Source organism: Dromiciops gliroides, chromosome 4 (genome assembly GCF_019393635.1).
Source record: "Dromiciops gliroides isolate mDroGli1 chromosome 4, mDroGli1.pri, whole genome shotgun sequence".
In the NCBI taxonomy this organism is placed as follows: Eukaryota; Metazoa; Chordata; class Mammalia; order Microbiotheria; family Microbiotheriidae; genus Dromiciops; species Dromiciops gliroides.
Genome location: NC_057864.1, coordinates 369,681,281 through 369,701,387, shown reverse-complemented (window position 1 = coordinate 369,701,387; position 20,107 = coordinate 369,681,281).

Sequence of the window (20,107 nt, the reverse complement as noted above, 5' to 3'; positions counted from 1 at the left end):
TGTTAAAAAGGGGAAAAACTTGTTTTATGAAGAAATTTATGTTTTTTTTTAAAATACTATAAAATTTCAAAGAGAAAGCAAAATTTTTCTTCTCCACTTTGTCCTGCTCAATCCTCTTTACTGTTAAGGGCTAAAATTCTAGCTAAACTGTCTAAAATATCTAATGAGTGGTCGCCAATAAATTATAAGCTTTAGCAAGAGTTAGACTTTTAAGCGTTTATTAAGGAGAATAAGAATTTGGTAAAGAGAGAGAGAAAGGCCTAGATTCCTATCTATTAAAGGGAGAGCACATTTCTAGCTCCCTTCTCCGCCAGCGTCCTCAGGAAAGAGAGACCGAGACTGAGCGCCAGTCTCTTCCTTCCTCCTCCCACTAGTCCGCGTCACTTCCTGACTCCTGAAGAAAAGACTCCTGGTCTTGCCCTCAAAGACCTTCCCTTCATGGGCAGAACTCTTCTACAGTAAGTATCCAGCAGGTGGCGTTATTCCAATCGTTACATTACTGTGAACATAGAAGATCTGTATAAAATAGATATATTTATAGATAGGCTCCATGAGCTGTCCAATCAGTTGCATATCTCAATTTAGACGATATACATTCTTCATCCACTTGTTTTTTTCTATGTGGATAAATAAGCCAAACACATTTTGATCTTAGCAATTATTTGGTTACTCTTCAATATTCTGGGGCCCATTCTAATGAATATAATATCTACAAATGGAAACATCTGAAGGACCTCATCATCTATGGGCAATGAATAGACACATATCTTCCTGGTTTTTGTGTGTATATGTCTATATTTTTAATCATAGTATTAACACATCTGTATTACATATTCTAAGGAATCATGAATGTTTTTGACATTTACATGGCAGATACTATCTAGGCAGAGAATCTTTAAGGCAATATTGGTTACATCAAATTAAATGCTTTTTATAATCAACAACTAATAAGAATAATGGGATCTTGAATTCTCTGACAGTAAAATTGTATTACTATAGGATATTTATATAATGCAAATAACATTATTTGTATTATATAGGATTAGTCTAGTATAGAATATCTTTTTTGAGAGAGACTTGGTCTCTATCTTGTCTGGGCTAATTGTGCAATGGCTTTTCTTGGGCCAAATACCACTGCTGATTGGCACAGGATCTTCAACCTGCTCTGTTTCCAACCTGGGATGGTTTGTCCCTCCTTAGGAGCACTCTCAGTGTTAAGGCATAGTTACTGACCTTAGTGTGAACACCCAATTGACTTAGTACAATGAAGCTCAGAATGCCTTAGCTCAAGCAGTCTACCAGACTTAGCCTCCCCAATAATAGGAATTACAGGTGTATACCACCATGCCTGTTCCTTTCTTATACCTTCATCAAAGATGCCCCCAGAAGTATAAAAGGAATTTTTATTCTCAAGGCACTGATGGCCTTTTGGATGGAATTCTGGAAGACCTGACTTCAAATCCAGCCACAGATGCTAACTTGCAGTGTGACCTAAGGGAAGTCACTTAACCTCTTTTTGCTTCAATTTCCTCAGCTATAAAATGGGAATAATAATAGCACCTACCTAACAGCAAATGAGAATTTATTTTTTTTTAAAGCGCTTAGCACTGTAGCTGGCACATAGAAGAGTCTATATAAATGTTAATTCCTTCCCTTCATTAAAAAACCCAAACTATAGAAATGGAAAGTAGGTATGAGTTCAGGAATTGTTGGTATTATCTTTGCTACATTGAATATGCAATAATAAATTTCAAGGTTTTTTCCATGACTTTTTGAGAAATCTTGACAATCACCACAATACCCTCAAAATTATGTTGCCCTGAGCCTGGCCCCAGATCTCTCTCTCTCTCTCTCTCTCTCTCTCTCTCTCTCTCTCTCTCTCACCTCCCTCCTTCTTGTCTCTGTCAACTTTATATATCAATCCCATCCCCTTTATTTTTAAGTGACAGAATTTCTGTAAAAATAAGAGATAATAATAGTAGCATCTATATACTGCTTTAACCTAAAGAAAAAGATTCTGTCACTTGAACTAATCAATCAATAGATCAATTAATTAAATGACAAGTTAGGAAGTGTAGAATATAATTTGGGCACCAGATGGTCCTACATTCAATCATTCAAGCCAATGGTCAAGAAGAGGGCATGCACAGACCATCCCAAAGACACCTATGCATCACCAATGCTCACTAAGGTATGCTCAGTCTACAAACTCCTAGCTTCAGGCTCTCACAGCTTATAACAACTGGGCCCTGGGTTCAGATTCAGAATAACTCTAGAAGTATAACTTAAAATATGTGCCAAAATTAATTTAAGAAGAAAAACTCATTTCTGTTCTCAGACCTCATTGCATAGTCTAAAGTGCTCTCCTCTTTACTGCCTGTTCATTTATTTAATAGACTCAAATGATTGATTTTTAAAAAGTTTAAAAAAACTAAATGAAATGTCAAATTCTGTCATTTCACTAAACTTTCTGATGGCTGTCACCACACCTAGGGAAATAGGGAGAAATATTAAAGAAAGGAGTTGTATATGTGTCGAACCTTGAAGGTGAAACTGAGAGGCAAGAGCTATATAAGGGAAAATGCCTCCTACAACATGACACCCCTTCTCCCAACACTCTTTGTCCCATTTCATGAATAGATGGTTGTTCTTAGATGGAACTTTCCCTGGCAGAAACATTCCTTACACTCTTGGTTGGTAGCTTGTATCTCAATTCTGTCCAGTTCTGGTCAACACAGATAGAATCTCATAATCTAGAGGAACAGAAACAATAGAATTGCCACCCTTGGCAGTTCATCCCTCATACTCATATAAGGATAAAACATATTGAATACCCTACTGGTAGAAGAGGTATCTTCTCTCATCTTTTGTTGCAATATTTCACAATGGAGTATTTATTAGAAACTTGTGTTGCCCTTAGACATAATATTTCTCTTTGTAAGTGTGTGCTGATTGAAGTGGTTTCTAAACTTTGTGAGTATACTCATCATAATACTTGAGCTATATTAATTAAATTTTCTTAGGAAATGGTGATAGTCTGTGTCAATGTCCATTATCCTATCTATTTCTCATTTTTCTATTTCAGTAGCCATTTTAAATAGGTCAGGTAGAAGTTGTTCTTAGCACACACATTATCTTTTCTTCGCTTTTATATTCTAATTTGTACTAACTTTACTTTAACAAGTTGGTCTGACTAGACACAGTTCATTTTGGAATAACTCCCATATCACTACGGAGTCATTTCCTTTTTGTTAAAGTATAATTATTTCATCTTATGGTATGATTTTCTGCTTTCCCTGTCCAACATATCAGAGCTATTTTCTCAAAGAAAGTATTCATTATTTATAGAAGTCTTCTGTATAGTGTAAAAGCCTTTCATTCATCAATCAACAAGCATTTATTAAGTTTTTACTATCTGCTAGGCACTGTGCTAAGCTTTTGATCTCTCATTCCTATATGCTGAAAGGTTGTTGCTACTTTTTTATCATCCTAATGTATGTCCACTAATTTCTTTGAGTATCAAAGCATAGGTTGATTAAATTTGAAGGGTCTTATTAACAGACCTCCCTCCTCCAAGTGCATCTCTCTTTACATACTTCCTTGTTACTATCAATGGCATCGCTATACTTCTAGTCATCCAGATTTACAATTTTGGCATCATACTCATACTCACTAATCCCAGTAGTCAATCTTATCATCTTTACAATAGTTCTTGAATGTCTCCTTCCTCTCCTTTCTTACAATTACCCTACTGTGAGGTCCTAATCACCACTCCTTAGCAATAGTTTTGTAACTGACCTCCCAGCCTGAAGCCATTCCCCAACTCTCAACAATCCTCCACATATCCAAAATCACAGATCTGATCATACTAATTCTCATCCCTCTATAAATAAGTTCCAACAGCTCCCCATGTCCTCCAGGTTCATCTAAAAAAGCCCTGAATTTGGCTTTTAAAGATCTTTACAACCTTGTTCCTTTCTTCCTCTCCAATCTCTTTACATGCTTTCTTCCTCTGTACAACCTTATAATTAACAGCCGACTTGCTCCTCTTTGTGCACAACATTCCTGTCTCAATGCTTTTGCATTGGGTCCTGTTCCCAATATCTGCAATATTTTCCCTTTTCACCTTTGCCCTTTAGAGTCTCTTGTTTCCTTTAAGATTTCATTCAAACATTGCCTTCTGCAGGAGGCCTTTCTGATCCTGTCAGCTGCTAGTTACTTCCTATTCAAGGTTACTTTGAGTTTACTCCTTATGTATCTTGTATAGACTTTTATATGTACCTATTATCTCCCTTGATAGAATGTAAGCCTTTTGAAGGTAGGGATTATTTCACTTTCGTGTTAGTATCCCCAACACCTTGCATCTGGCACATGTTAAATGCTTATTGATTTATTGATTCCTCATAAAATTCCTCTATTTCTTCATCAATTGCAAAAGATTTTGGTATACAAGTTGTAATTGTCCTGGTAATATTTTTGCATATGCCTTGCACATAGTAAGTGCTTAATAAATGATTGTGGAATGAGATTCATTTATAATAATTTGTGATCAAGTAAGAAATAAGAATAATGTAAAAATTAAAAATATAACTCACTACACTTGGAATTACTATGGTTTTCTACATCAACTGTAAAGTTCTCTTTGAATTAGGACAGACTGGAGAAAATTCTTTGGGCTGATAAAAATGCTTGTGGGTTAATACATTTTTTAAGGATATACTTTTGGTTTTTGATGACCACATCATTGTATCACATTACTCTATTGGTATACATGGCAACAAGGGATGACAGTTAAGATTGGGATATTTATTCCATTCCAACTCCACTTTCTTAGTCCATAGCTCCATGATTTTTTTCCAGTTTGGTTATGATATTTGATGTCAACTCAGTGGAGCCTTGACTCTAAACCAGGTTCCCCTTGGATTTAGGGAGTCTGAAAAAGGCTTAGTGAAGTTTTAGGCTATTAAAGCTTAAAACTGTACTAATCTTTTTTCAGATACTGTGCATAACAAAAGACACAAACGTGTAAACTGAATGATGGATGTTGTTACTGAGGTAAAATATAATCCTTTCTATGCAATATGTGACAAAGTATCTTTTATGTTTCTTATCTGGGGCTGGGTCCCAAGAAATAGGAGTTTGAGTAGAGATAGTGGTTGAGGTAATGAGAATAGTTCAACTTGCCTGCCATATACTGTCTCTGCCTCGGGTGCCTTTTTGCCTAATCTTGGCTGGATTGCCTGCCTAAAGGGAATTATGGTTCAGAGAAGAATAGACAAACTCGATCTTTACCATTTTACCGATAGAAAAATATTAACATTAACACAAGTATCTAGGAACTGAGTTAGACTTTTTCCACTAATTTCAAATTGATGACCATCCCACATTACAATCCTATTTGGTATGCTTCACTATTTATTACAATTTGGCATTGATCATTTTGTTGGTCTTCTGTGTGTATGCATGAGCACATATAAATGTACACATGTACATACATATATGCATGTACTTATACAGAGAGATTTTTAGATATATCTGGATATGTCTATTCATATTTATTTTCTTCCTATCTCATACCTTTCTGTGATGTCAACAGCATAGGAAATATCTGATGATTAATTCCTTCTACCAATGCAGACTGGCACTTTCTCTAAAACTTAAAGTCATACAAACACACACACATGTATATACCCATCTATGCAAGCAGTATGGATGGACTACTATTAAGACCATTATAATTGATAAAGAAAGATGTATGTGTCTGTGTTTATGTGAATGTGTGTTGAATATAAAAAATTGCACATAGGAAAAACTTAGTTTTCCTATGTTTCTGAAATGTTACTATCTTATTAGAAACCCAACCTCTTTTGTGTTTTGACATATAAAGCTAGCAAATGTGATTTGAAATAAATCCCACTACTAAACCTAGCAGACTTTATTATTGTTGCCAAAGAATGACTAATATTATTTATAAAGGTCCCATTTCTTTCAAAATCTTATAAGAATGCATTACTTTTCTTCATTGAGATCATTGACCATAGATTTGGTTCCATGAATGAATACCATGATATGTTTAAAACGCTTGTTAAAATATGGCGGTAGAATATATTTGGTTATAAAACCCTAAAATAAAATAAATAATTGGATCATAATCTAACCAAAATTTGTTCTTTTGGACTCTTTATGTACATTTGAAAGAAAGGCATGAATTGAGGCATAAATGAAATGTTATGAAATGTTGGTAATAATTAGTGGACTTTATTTCTGCTGACTGAATCAAAAAGAAAGCATAAGAATGTTTATTTCCTCAAGTTCAATAATATCCTGTAAGTTCTGATCCATATTATTTGAACTTTCCCCCATCAAGTATATGATTATAACATACCCCAAAACATACCATTGTAGAAACACTTGTTTCTACCTTATTTTTATAGCCACTAATTTTTTTTTTAATTTGTGCAAAGGCCACAGTTCCCACAGTAGTTTTTAGTCTCAGTGGATTCCTTTACTTTACTCTGTCAAGGATAACAGAGATGGCTTTAGACCAAGATCTCAGAGGTGAAAGTAAACTAAAGCTATTCAACCTATCATTTCCTTTCTGAGAGATCATTTCCTCTTGGCACCAAGGGCTTTGCTTTTGTCTTTCAACAAAAATGTTGATTAATCTCTATGCACAGTCTCAGAACATAATGGACCATGGGTTTTTAATAATTCCTGCCTTTCTGTTCCCTACAGACATTTTCCTATTTTTTTAAATGAAAAGTCCCGATTACTTACAGTTTAAAAACAGAAACACACCATCAAATGAAACTGGACAGTTTGAATATACATGGTGAAGGCAGATTACTGGTTTATTTGTTTAGCCAGCTCATGTTTCTTGGGAAAGGGTTAGGCTACCTTTCATGGGATAACCTGGCCCTAGGACTTAGAAGTATTGTTATGTTCCTGTCCTGTGTGAACCTGCAAATAGGTATCCATTTGCAATCAACAAAAGCCCAGAATGGATCTCTAAATGTGACCTAAATGTTTCAACAGCAGTTGATTTGGCATTATTTTAATTATTTGATTAATTTTCATTGGCCATCAGTACAATTTTCTTTTCAGTGACTATTTACAATTAATCTTCCTTTTTATTGTAAGAACCATTTTCTATCTCTACAACATCCATCACAGAGGACAGGGCCGTCTGATCTGGGTAATGATAACCCCAATTATCCATTTCTCTAACAAGCTTGCTATAACATGAAATGCCAATACCAAAAGGGACTATTCTGTCTAAATGTTGTCATGGAAATCATATGGAAATAGGAGACCTCTGTTTTTATTCCAATATTTTCATTGACACTTGGTCAGTGCCTCAAACAAGTTATTTTTCTACAATTAATCTTCCTCACTTATAAAATACAGATATTAATATAATTTAATTAAAAATATTAAGAGCATACTCTATGCAAAGCATTGTACTGGATGTTTGGAACATTAGCATAACAATGACTCAGACCCTATCCTTGGGTAGTTTGCAATCTTTGTTGTTGTTTGTCCTTCATTCTCATTCCTGAAGAAGACCATGACATCATAACTTGCAGTGAATTGGATTTAAGTAAGGGAGCTCTGTAGAAGGTCACCAACTTCAGTTTCTCCTTCAGAGCCATCTGGGTCCAGTGGCAAGATGGATATTAGGATGACTGGAGATGGCCCCAGATGTTTTCAGGCAATTGGGATATAGTTTGCAACCTTCATAAGAATGGATACACCATGTACACAGAGAGAGGTAATGTAATCAATGAGCAAGCATTTGCTAAGTGCCTACTATGTGCAAAGCACATATGCCAGGTGTTATGAGATACAAAAACAATGAATGAAACAACCCCTACTGGCAAGGAGTTCACAGACAAGGTACTGTGGGGGTAATGAAGGATAGGAGGGAGGCAGAAGAGGCATATACAACTTTAAATGTAATATCCTTTGAAAAGCATTGTCTTAGGTTCTGCCCAACACTGTTGTATGTCAGAGACTTTGTTGGATTCAGACCACCATATATAGTGTTAGGTACTCCTCTTAGCTTTGTGTAATCAGAAAATTTGAAAAGCATACCATGTAGGAGTTTATTCTAAATTCATTCTAAATTTATTCTAAATTCTAAAATGACTAAGATGTTAAACAGCATAGGGTTATGTTTTTTTTTAGTGAGTCTTCTGTTTTCCTACAATTCATGGGTAATTTTAAAAAATTGGTTTTAGCAAATGAGAAAACAGAATGGTACAGTACATAATATTGAATTCGGAGTCAAAATACCTGAGTTCAAATCTCCTCCTCTCATTTGCTATCTGTTTGAATCCAGACAAGTCACTTACCCTTTTGGGATCTCATTTTTTTAAACCAAAGTAGCAGGATCTAATGATGTCTGAGGTCCTTTCTAGTTCTCAATCAATGGTCCCATGATCCTTTGCTTCTGGGAAGGACTGCCTTTTAAAGAACATGTTATCAACTCCTAAATAACATTTATCTACTTAGTGATTGTAATTCTCAAGGAAATCTTTATATTTTAACAAAATAGAAAATTTTCAAAAATGGGATTGACTTCAAATTGAACACAAAAGGAGGGGGAGAGCCATTGGTTAGTGTGAGACAGAGGGAGATATCATTTCTTTTACCATTAAAGTATGAAATGAGCTTAACTAAGAAATGAACCCAAGGTTGTATCAGTAAATGAAAAATGATTCCTGTATGGCAAATCACTAAATAGCTAATTTGACTGAGGGGAGTCGACGTTGATTGTGAAAATAGCTGAAATGAACAAATTTGTTCTTCTATTACTGAGCCAAGTTTTCTACTAACTTTATATAGAATTTATGATTTGGGAATGTAGAATAAGAAGAGAAGAAAGTCAGTATGGAAATGCTATCATTTTTGGAATGGATAGCCACATGAGCATACTCAATGATAAAATGACCAAGCAAAAAAAAATGTTTAAACTCTATCTATGGGAAATAAAACCAATTACAATGAAAACCAACAACTAGGCCCAGATTTTTACCCTGATCCACACACAAAAGGGGTATTTACACAGTCATTCATCACTATAGAATAAGAAACAATTTCTTTACTCTTAGACCCTTTCTTTTTGGTAGGAATTGGACAATGATGGTAAAGGACTCCCAGACTCCTTTGTGCTCAAAAAGGTTTTCTCTAAGATATTAGAACTTTCTTTTCTAACACCATTGGCATATTTAGATTCTTTGGATGGGGAAGCTCAAATTTGCCATTCTACTTTTGCTATACACAAAATAATAATGTAATAAAAATAATATGATAAAAATGCAATAAAAATTAAACAGCGAGGTAGCAGAGTAGATAGTTCAAGTCCTGCTTCAGGTATTTTTATTGCCATGTGATTTTTTTTTTGCAGGGCAATAAGGGTTAAGTGACTTGCCCAGGGTCACACAGCTTGGAAGTGTCAGGTATCTGAGGCAGGATTTGAACTCAGGTCCTCCTGAATCCAGAGCCGATGCTTTATCCACTGTGCTACCTAGCTGCCCTGTTTTGCCATGTGAATTTGGGCAAGTCATTTGACTTTTATAAAATTCAGCTTCCTCATCTGTGAAATGGGGATAAGAGTACCTTGCTCCCAGAGTGGTTGTGAAAATCAAATAAGATAATATATGTAATGCATTTTGCAAAACTTGAATCACAGTATAAATTCTAATTATTCTTGTTATTTTATAGGAAAATAAAAATAAAACCAGAAAATGACAGTTCTGATATAATGGATTAATATTGCAAAAATGAGAGTCAACATTTTCTAAACATTGTTTTTATCTTGACCTTCCCATGCATTTGAGTCAAGAACACTTACTTCTGTCAGTTCACAGTGTTTCTTCACCTACTGGCTGAACTTAGTGGCCAAGAGAAAATGAGGTTAGGAAAAACACGAGCCTTGGTCTTATCACATTAGCAAGCAATTTAAAAAAATTTTTTAACCTTGTAGTACGTGGTCAGTCATCACCAAATGCACTACTAACTCAAAAAAGAGATACTTGTTCTTTTGCCAAATCATGTCACTTTAAATGTACACAAATATCAATACTGCAGTGAAATTTAGGACCCAAATTCTGACAAGGTGTGACCATATGCATGGTAATGAAATTTCATCTGCACTCTTACAAATTCCCTTCTAAGTAAGGATATCTATTTGGGAATAAATGGGACCTATTTAAAAGTTAAAAATCTATTCAGGACAGCGATGAAAAAATAAACGGAACTGGGGGGAAAAACACCCTAGCTGCACTTCTATATGGATTTGTTACTCAGTGCAATTCACTGGTAATGTTTTCCAGGGACTAATTTTTTTAATCCATTATGTATGAGAAAACAAAGTTTCACTGTGCTATATATTAAGTTAAACCCTTTAAAACAAATACTATACAGTGAAAATTTATCACAATATGCCTCCATTTAACATTTTCCTGCCTATACTGTTCATTTTTTAAAATCCTGGACAAGAGCCCAAAGAGGATCAGATAACACTGAAAAATCTCCAGCTCCCTGGAAAACATTATAGAGACATTCCAGTGTATTTGATTTTTTAAAATGACATTTGTCAAACTGTTGGCCATGTATTAAAGCATGCACTTTGTGAATATGCCACCATATTTTACTGCAGGTCATATGTCTTAGGAACATTTATACTATCAACAGTCACTGGTAAAATATTCTCGCACCACACAACCCAGCCACCCTCAACCATGTCACACAATGGCATGAATATTAATAATTAAATTCTTGGTAGCTATAATATTTAGTGGTGATTTGAAAGATCCATAAGTTTAGCCATATCAATATGTGAAGCTCATTTTGGTGAGATTATTGCATAAAAATGTATCCGATGCAATCACAGAAATATTTTCTAAATGTTAATGTTGTTTTTGAGTCATGTCCAATGCTTTTTGAACCATTTGGGGTTTTCTTGTTAAAGGTACTGGAGTCCGTTTTCATTTCCTTCTCCAGCTCACTCTCCAAATGAAGAAACTGAGGCAAACAGGATTAAGTAACTTGCCCAGGGTCATTTAGCTAGAAAATGTCCAAGGCTAAATTTGAACTTAGGAAGATGAGTCTTTCTGACTCCAAGTCTAGCATTCTATGCACTATACCACCTAACTAACTCTAGGCCCAGTGCTTTATCTACTGAGCTACCCAGCTGTTTCTGATTTTCTATCATGCTCTAAAATGATTTTTTTCTTCCTAAGCTTATTCTTTTTTTTTTTTTTTTTTTTGGCGAGGCAATTGGGGTTAAGTGACTTGCCCAGGGCCACACAGCTAGTAAGTGTTAAGTGTCTGAGGCCAAATTTGAACTCAGGTCCTCCTGACTCCAGGGCCGGTGCTCTATCCACTGGGCCACCACCTACCCCTTCTAAGCTTATTCTTAATGGATTCAATTACATATAATCACAATCATAATTAGCATTTATATATTATTTTAAGTTTTGCAGAGTGTTTTACATATATTATCTCATTTGATGCTTACAACCTTGGGAGGTAGGTGCCATTATCACCCCCACTTTATAGATGAGGAAACAGGCAAACAGAGGTTAAATGACTTGCCCAGAGTCACAAAGCTAGTAAGTATCAAAGGCCATTTTTAAACTCAGTTTTTCCTCACACCAAGTCCACTGCACCACCTAAGGGAATCAAAACTAATGCAAATTCCATAGAAAAAGGACATTGAGATTATAGTCTTGTTTTTAAAATGAATTATCATCTTGACACAAAAGTATAATTTCCTTTGTAACTTTCTCACCAATATATTTAGATATGTTATGGTTCACATTTGGAAAGGAACCTATTTTCAGATAGGCAGGAATTTAAATATGTTTCCCACTGGAACAAAGATCTTACTCCACTTGATTGTGAGCTAGTGTATGTAGCCCTCAAAAGCTGACCTGATGGATCTCTAGACTAGTTGCCCCTACCACACTTCACTAATGCAGGTTAGCTGAGATTCCTGGGAGGTGAGGGGGGGTGGAGTAGAAGGGTAGAATAAGCCAGTGGAAATGTCACCCCTTCCCCAATAAGGACTTACCTTTCTGAACATTTCCCATTTCTTTCTTCCCTTTCTATGTTAATCTTGAGGTTGGGGCAAATAAAAAATAACTCTTGCTCCTAAAAAAAGTTAGGCACTCCATGCATTAAATAGTTAATTAATTAACAGCCTGTGTCTGGATTCTATACATGTAGTTTTGTACACGTTGCTTTGAGTTTTATTTTTCACAGAAACAGAAGTTTGAAAAAGGAAGCAGCCTCTCTGTAGGCTCTCAGGTAATGCCAAAATGAACGCATTCCCATAACTATGAAGTGCTTTTATTTCTAAGGCCGCCAAAAAAGGAAATTCTACAGCTTCCCTCAGTAACCTCTTCCAAATGTTGAACAATCTTTTGGGGAAGTCTTCCTCATCACTAACCTAAATTCTCTCTATCTAAACCCAAGTCCATTTTCTCTTCTGACAGCAGCAAGTTCTTATCTTCTATGTGAGAGTTTGCCATTTATTATTATTACCATTATAAAATCACCATTTAGTTCACTTTTCTCTAAGATACATAATCCCGTGGCTTTTAATCTTTTCAAATAAGTCTTATTTTCACATCATTTAGCCATCTTAATAGTTCTCTTCTGAAACCTCACTCAAAGCTCAGTCAGACCCATGCAGAGTCTAATAGGAAATCTACTTCACATTCACAGCATACTGTTCTCATAGTTATACAGGCCACTGTTATCCTTTCTCTCAGTTCACTTGTTGAGCTCTTTTTCTAACACACTTGGATAAAGCCAAAGCATCCTCCATTTGCATTTATGAAGTTTGCTTTCCCTTTCAATTCCTGGCATAACAAGGAGTATACCAGACTTGAATGGAATCAAAGGCCCAGAGATCCAATTCATGCTCTGCCATCTCTTTGTTGTGTGGCCATAGGTCAGCTACAACTCCTTACAGCCTCAATTTCCTTAATGATAAAATGAAACCAATAATAATTCTAATAATTACCTGAAGGCTAATATGAGGACCAGTAAACAAGAACTTACTAATCCACTACTATGTGCCAGGCACTCAGGATACAAAGTAAAAAGATAGTCCCTGACCTTAGGGAATTTAAAGTCTCATGAAGAGAACAAGTAAATATAGAAATATACGTAAGTATATAATGAAAAATTACAAACATAAAGTAGTGACAAGGTAGTTTGGGATGGCAGACTCCAGGAATAAATGAGATAATAGAAAGTGGCATATGAACATAATTTTTATTAGTAGCAACTTAAACTTCTCCAGGTTTATAAGAATCCTCATTTTGATTTGTTTTCAAAAGAATATGCATTGAGGAAAACCAGTACAATCCATTGGAATAAAAAATAGGCCCAAATCTATATGATCAACTATGGTGAGGGTCAAGGCAAGAATCAATGATTACCAATACATTGGTCATCATCCCAGAAGAATGAGGGAGTAGTTTAAATGGCAGCAAAAAGAAGGTGATCAAAAGTTGTTAACAGGAGAACAATCAATAAGGACAACTAGAACCAACCAACATGAGCTATATGCTGTCTTACCCAGTAAGCAATTCAACTTTTATGTCCAAATAGTGAGCTGGCCAGACCCTTGATGTATAGCTAGCAACCTATTACTAAGGGGCAACTACGTGGCACATTGGATGGAGCACTGGTCCCGAAGTTTGGAGGACCTGAGTTCAAATCTTACCTCAGACACTAGCTGTGTGATTGGCAAGTCACTTAATCTCAATGGCCTTAAACATCCAAGGCCACCTCCAGTCATCCTGATGTTTATCTTGCCACTGAACCCAGATGGCTCTGGTGGAGAGAGTGAGTTGGTGACCTTACACAGCCCTCCTTCACTTAAATCCAATTCAGTGCAAGTCATGACATCACCCCAATGTCATAGTCCTCTTTGAGAATGAAGGACAAACAACAATTACTATGTTACTGTGAATGACAATTTCCAGAAAACACACAATGTCAGTTACCCCATTTTCCTCAAAAACAGGTATGAGTTTTTATTTCCTTTTCTATCTCAATGTCACCCATTCTTCTGGATTAGCTTAGCCAAATGCCCTCAATTCTACAAACAGCAACTTCAACCAGAAATTAAAGGGGAGGGGGCAGCTAGGTGGTGTAGTGGATAAAGCACTGGCCTTGGATTCAGGAGGACCTGAGTTCAAATCCACCCTCAGACACTTGACACTTATTAGCTGTGTGATCCTGGGCAAGTCACTTAACCCTCACTGCCCTGCCCAAAAAAAGGGGAGGGGGGTATAATTAGTGTCTGTGTTGGGTAATTAGAAGTCTTTTCCCTCACACCAGCATTAATAGGTGATTTAGATAGTAAGCATCTTTAGCTTCAAATATAAATGAGTTCAAGTGCACAGTTTTACAAAAAGACAGTTTCTACACTCTATAATAATAAAATCCATAAATTATTTACTAGTTAACACCAGATTTATTTTAACATGGGTTACTTATTAGAAACAGTTATAAAAGTATTTCAGAAACAGTTGAGATTTCTGTGATCTAAGTCAGGTAAATCTGGTACCTTTCATTTTTATCACAGAATTCAACTAGAACAATAATTATCTGAATATTCAAATGGATGTAATTTTTAAAAACATCTAACTTAAAGGAGAGGTCATGAATAAAAATGCTTATTATTTTTAAAAAGAAAGAAGAAAGGAAGAGTAAGAAAGAACTATAGATCCTTTGCATCATGATAAGCACAGTAAAGAAAAACATTCCCAAACGAAGAAGAAGAAGAAGAAGAAGAAGAAGAAGAAGAAGAAGAAGAAGAATCTGAGGAAAATAGAAATTAAATCATTTCTCCAAGGTCCTTCAAAAGATTTTTTTTTTTAGTGAGGCAATGAGGGTTAAGTGACTTGCCCAGGGTCACACAGCTAGTAAGTGTCAAGTGTCTGAGGCTGGATTTGAACTCAGGTACTCCTGAATCCAGGACCAGTGCTCTATCCACTGCACCACCTAGCTGCCCTAAAAGAAAATTCTGATATTATGGAAGGGCAGTTTGGCACAGTGGATTTTGGGTAAGAAGACCTGAGTTCAGATTCTTATTCTGCCATTTACCATCTGTGTGACCTTGCATAATTTATTTCATCTCTAAGTTGCTTCAGTTTCCTCATCTCTAAAATGAGTGTGATGAGTTAGATTATCTCCAGTGTCCTTATTAGCTATAAACCTGTGACCCCATGATGAACTGCAAAGCTGTGCAGGACCTATTCTTCTTTGTCCATGAAAGCCAGAAAAATGTAATCAATCCAAATATTGTGATCCTCAAGTGTTCTGTCATTTAATAATATTAATGTTTTAATGGAAATTTATCTTTAATTGTGATTTGATTGGACTTTACCTTATGATATTTATGTAAATATCCAAAAACTTCTAAAAATATAAACCTCCAAAGATAAATATATTTGAGCCAATAATTCTTCATCACCTTGTGAATGGAACTGAATGGGACTTTAGAATTTGATCAGATAGTACCATGAATCTATGGAATCTTAGATTTTTTAAAAAGTAGAATTCTATCTTAGGGGTAGAGTCACAAGCCATGAGACCTTGGCGTGATTTTAAAGGCTAGGAAAATAATGATATGTGACAGAGAGGTCAGGTGATTATTCAGATCACACAGGTAGTATTTATTAACTGGGGTCTATAGCTGGCATTGAAGACCAGTTCTCCTAGCTCAGAATCAAATGTTCCCCCACATCTCCATCTTCATATTGTCAGTAAAGGTTTGGAAGGGTGGTTTCACCAGAACTGTTGTTAAGAAGAATTATCACTACTGAAATTGCAATTGGCAAGAAGAAAATGAAGAGGTTCTGTTCTTCAGTGGTTCTGATTTTTTTTCCTTCTGTTTTTCTTTTTAAAATATGTCTGTTATCAAGAGACAAAGTGGTATAATAAACTGAGAACTCAATGAATCCTGCTTTGGATATTTATTAGCCACATGACTTTGGGCAAGTCTCTTACCCTCCCATGGCCTTGGCTTTCTCATCTATAAAATGAGGAAATGAGACACGATGACCCTCAAAGTACTCTTCCAGGTCTATCTATGGTATCATAAATATAGATTTTCCTACATCTCAACCATAGATAGTAACTATTGAAAATAGGACAGACAAATGCTTAAAATACTACATACTGAAATATTTTCAAAATGAAATAAAATAAGTCATTAAAAACTTTTGTCTATATATTTTCTCTTCTGGAATTTCATTCTTAAGAGTCTAACATGAATGAGACCAAAAGAGAGAATTAATTTGGTGAGGGAAAAATCAAAGCAATGGTTTAACAGGTTATAATCAAAGTAACCAGCTGATTAGTTGAGTTTTCTACTTCTCAACAAGTTTTGGCATCACATAAGCACTGTTGAAAATGAGTATTTAAGAAGAGGCCAACATTCACTGCCAGTCCCAACTCGGAAATTCACAAACACATTTTGAGCTTTATCAGCAGAGGGTGGGTGATGTGGGTGGCGTGTTCCACTTGCTGGAATATTCTGACGTTTTAAATGTGCCATAGTTCAAGTGTTGAAAGATATTATAAAGCACTTACGTGTATTCAGCTTGTCAGATTACCCAATTAACCTCGCATTTATAACCTCAAAATTTTGACAAAGACGAGTGATTCATGCAAGATCAGGTTTTTGGACAACAAATAGTTTTATTGTATGTAGTCGTTGGAGGAATCATAGAAGGACATATCATTTAAAGGAAACAGAAATTGAAAATAAGAGAAAGAGAAATTATACATATTTGCACTATATGTGATACTTATATACACATATATGTATGTGTATATATAAACACACACATATTTGATGTTTTAATTCCCTTTCTCTTTAAAGTATCAGAAAGATTTAAGGAAGTTGGGTGTTTTTTAATTCTATGACCTTTTCACCTTTTTATTTCTGAATTGTGAATTTACTTTCTGATATTTTCCCTAATACAAAATGCTAACTTTTGTCATAAAAATATGCTATATTCACTTTCTGTATCTTAAAACTCTGAATTTTCCACAAACAATAAATTTTAATATAGTTACACTCATAAAATAACTTATCCAAAGCTTTTTTGAAGTGTGGTGAATCTAGATTGTGGTACATGCTACAAGAAGAAAAAAGTTAGTATATGTTCCCTAGGGATTATTAAAGGCCAAAAATATAGAACATAAAATCAAGATTTAACTTTTTTGTTCAGTGGGGCTAGGCCATCACTGGAGTATTCAAAATTCTAAATTAATCATACTCATGAATGTGTGTTTTACATATAATTTTGGTTCTTAAGATTTCCACAAGAAAGAATTGTTCCATGAGTTTTTGAAGGCAGTTAGGACCCCAAAAGTGGTTTTGCTTACTCATGGAGACTTGTCTCTAAGGCAAGATGAATTCCATTCCTTTCCTTGCTTAGAATACACATACGTAGTCATTTATGAAAATGATTCCTTTCATGTGCATGTATATGTCTCAGAATTAGGGCCTACACTGCACAATAACTCATCTAAGCAAAAACAAACAAATGAGAACGCATACTTGACAACAACAAAGGGCATACAATGTGTCTTAAAATATTCTTTAAAAATCAATCAAGCAACTGCCTTAGAATTAATTTTTTAGAGGGCCTTCATTTGGGAAGTGTTTATACTAGACTGTTTCCTGCAGTTATTTAATTTTTTCTAGTCCAAAGTAACATCAATTTACTAAATTTTCTGAATGTCTAATGCCATGAAGCCAAGCAATATTTCAATCCTGCATAAATACAACTACGTTACAAGGCACTGAATACAATAAGAAGCAAGCAGATAATTTTCCCCTCAGAAAACAAATAATCATTTATAAATAATACCTTAAATGTGGTCCTTCCAAGAAGCTCTGGGAATTTCACACAGCTCATCTCAATTATTTACAACATCCTGTAGGATAGTACAGAACAGGTACTATCGTTAATCCTTGAAAAGTTTAAGGTTAATAGTTTGTGCCAAAGGTTGGCTGTTGATTAGCAAATTTACTTTCTTCACAGTCCTTGCGACCCTGCCACGGCCGCCTTGCCGGAGAAATGCATGGAGGCTAAGTACCTCTGGTCCAGCTTTCTATGTGTCTAGGATACTATCTGAGAGGGTCAGGCACCTGATCACATAGCTCATAGTTCCAGAGGTCTGATCTAGCTGAACTGAAGTCTGACACTATCTGTGAATACTCAGATTTAAGTTCGTGCTGACCACTTGCAAAAGGGTGCCCATTCCCTGTTCACTCTTCATCAGCTTAGAGAAATGTGTAGTGACACACAAACTTAATCAGTACATGGTCAGATTTTTCAAACTCATTTGTTTGCATTTTACATATGAGGCTATATGAAGCACTAGGAAATTAAGTCACTTTTTCCAGATGACACACAGAGTTACCAGCAGGTGAAGAAAGAACACTGTCCTCTTAATTCAACATGATATTCCCTATACGACAGCTGCCTAATTTCTAAAGACAAAATAATAAGTGAATAAAAATCAGCTACCCAAAGAATTCATAGTATATATCAGCTTTCCCTAAGATCCGCAGGGTGAAAATCTGGCAAATAAAGTAATGGGACAAAACAAAAATGATTAATTATAAGTCCACCCATTTGGAAGTCAGCTTTGCCCATTAAGTTTAATATCAGGGGTCAGTTTTGGTGTGTGTGGGTGTGTGTGCATGTGTGTGTGCATGTGTGTGTGTGTGTGTGTGCATGTGAGTGCGTACATGAGGGCACGCATGCATGTCTGTGTGTATGTGTTATATCTAGAAGTTTAACAATCTCATACTAAAACAAGCATAAACTTTATCTTATCATAATGCATTACTCAATAGAATCAAATAAAATATGAATTTATTTTCCTGGAGTTTTCAGTAGAATGCTAATACTTGTGTCCAGAATCAGTTGTGTTAATACAGGACTAGGCCACAGGTAGATATTAAACTATAAATAGGGTGAAGAGAAAGGAACAAACAGTTATTAAGCACTAACTATGTGCTAGGCACTATGCTAGGCACTACATAAATATTCTCTCATTTAAAAAAATCACTTTTCTTTTCATTTTCCAAATTTAGAATCCTAGAGCAAAAGAAATACTGAAGCTAAAAGGGCTCTCAGCAGTCATCCAGCCTAATCTTCTCGTTTTATAGCTGAGGAAAATGAGTCCCAGGGTAGTGAAATGACTAAAATGAAGCCACACAGTGAGTCTATGCCATATTACCCATTTCTCTCTCTCTCTCTCTCTCTCTCTCTCTCTCTCTCTCTCTCTCTCTCTCTCTCTCTCTCTCTCTCTCCCCCTCTCTCTTTCTCTTTATTTCTGTCTCTTTCTGTCCCCTTCTATATAAATATATGCATATGGTACATATTATATGCATATAAATTAATATATGTATATCTATATAGAGATATATAAATATGAATTAAATTAGTATCCAAATATTGTTGTTTTTCCTTCCTTGGTTATTTTGAAGGGCTTCTTCCTCAACTGGGCCCCTAGACTTTTTTTCCCCCTTCCACTTGAGTAGGTAATGATGACTTTCTACATTAGAGTCCGAGAAAAGCCTTTAGGAAAGTAAGAAAAAATAAGAATAAGTGACATTCATATAATATTTTTAAGTTATTTAAGTTTATTCTCTTTTATATATTGGCTAAGTTACCCTAAACAAGTCACTTAATTTCTTGAGAAGGCAATAAGCATTTATTAAAAAACTACTATATGTCAGGCACTGTGCTAAGAGTTTTATAAATCTTATTTCACTTGATCCTTACAACAAACAAAAATTATTCCCATTTTACAACTGAGAAAACAGAGACAAACTGAGGTTAAGGCACTTGTTCAAGGACACTTAGCTGATAAGACTGGATTTGAACTCAGATCTTTCTGTAGGCCCCACCCTCTCTCCATTGCTCCAGGAGTATCAGGTGGTGTTCCCTTAACAAAGGGAACCAATTAAATCACAGGTCTAGTTTCTATCATTTATCTTTAAGTGACAGCAAAGTACTTTATAGCCATATTGGGCCTCAATATAAACATT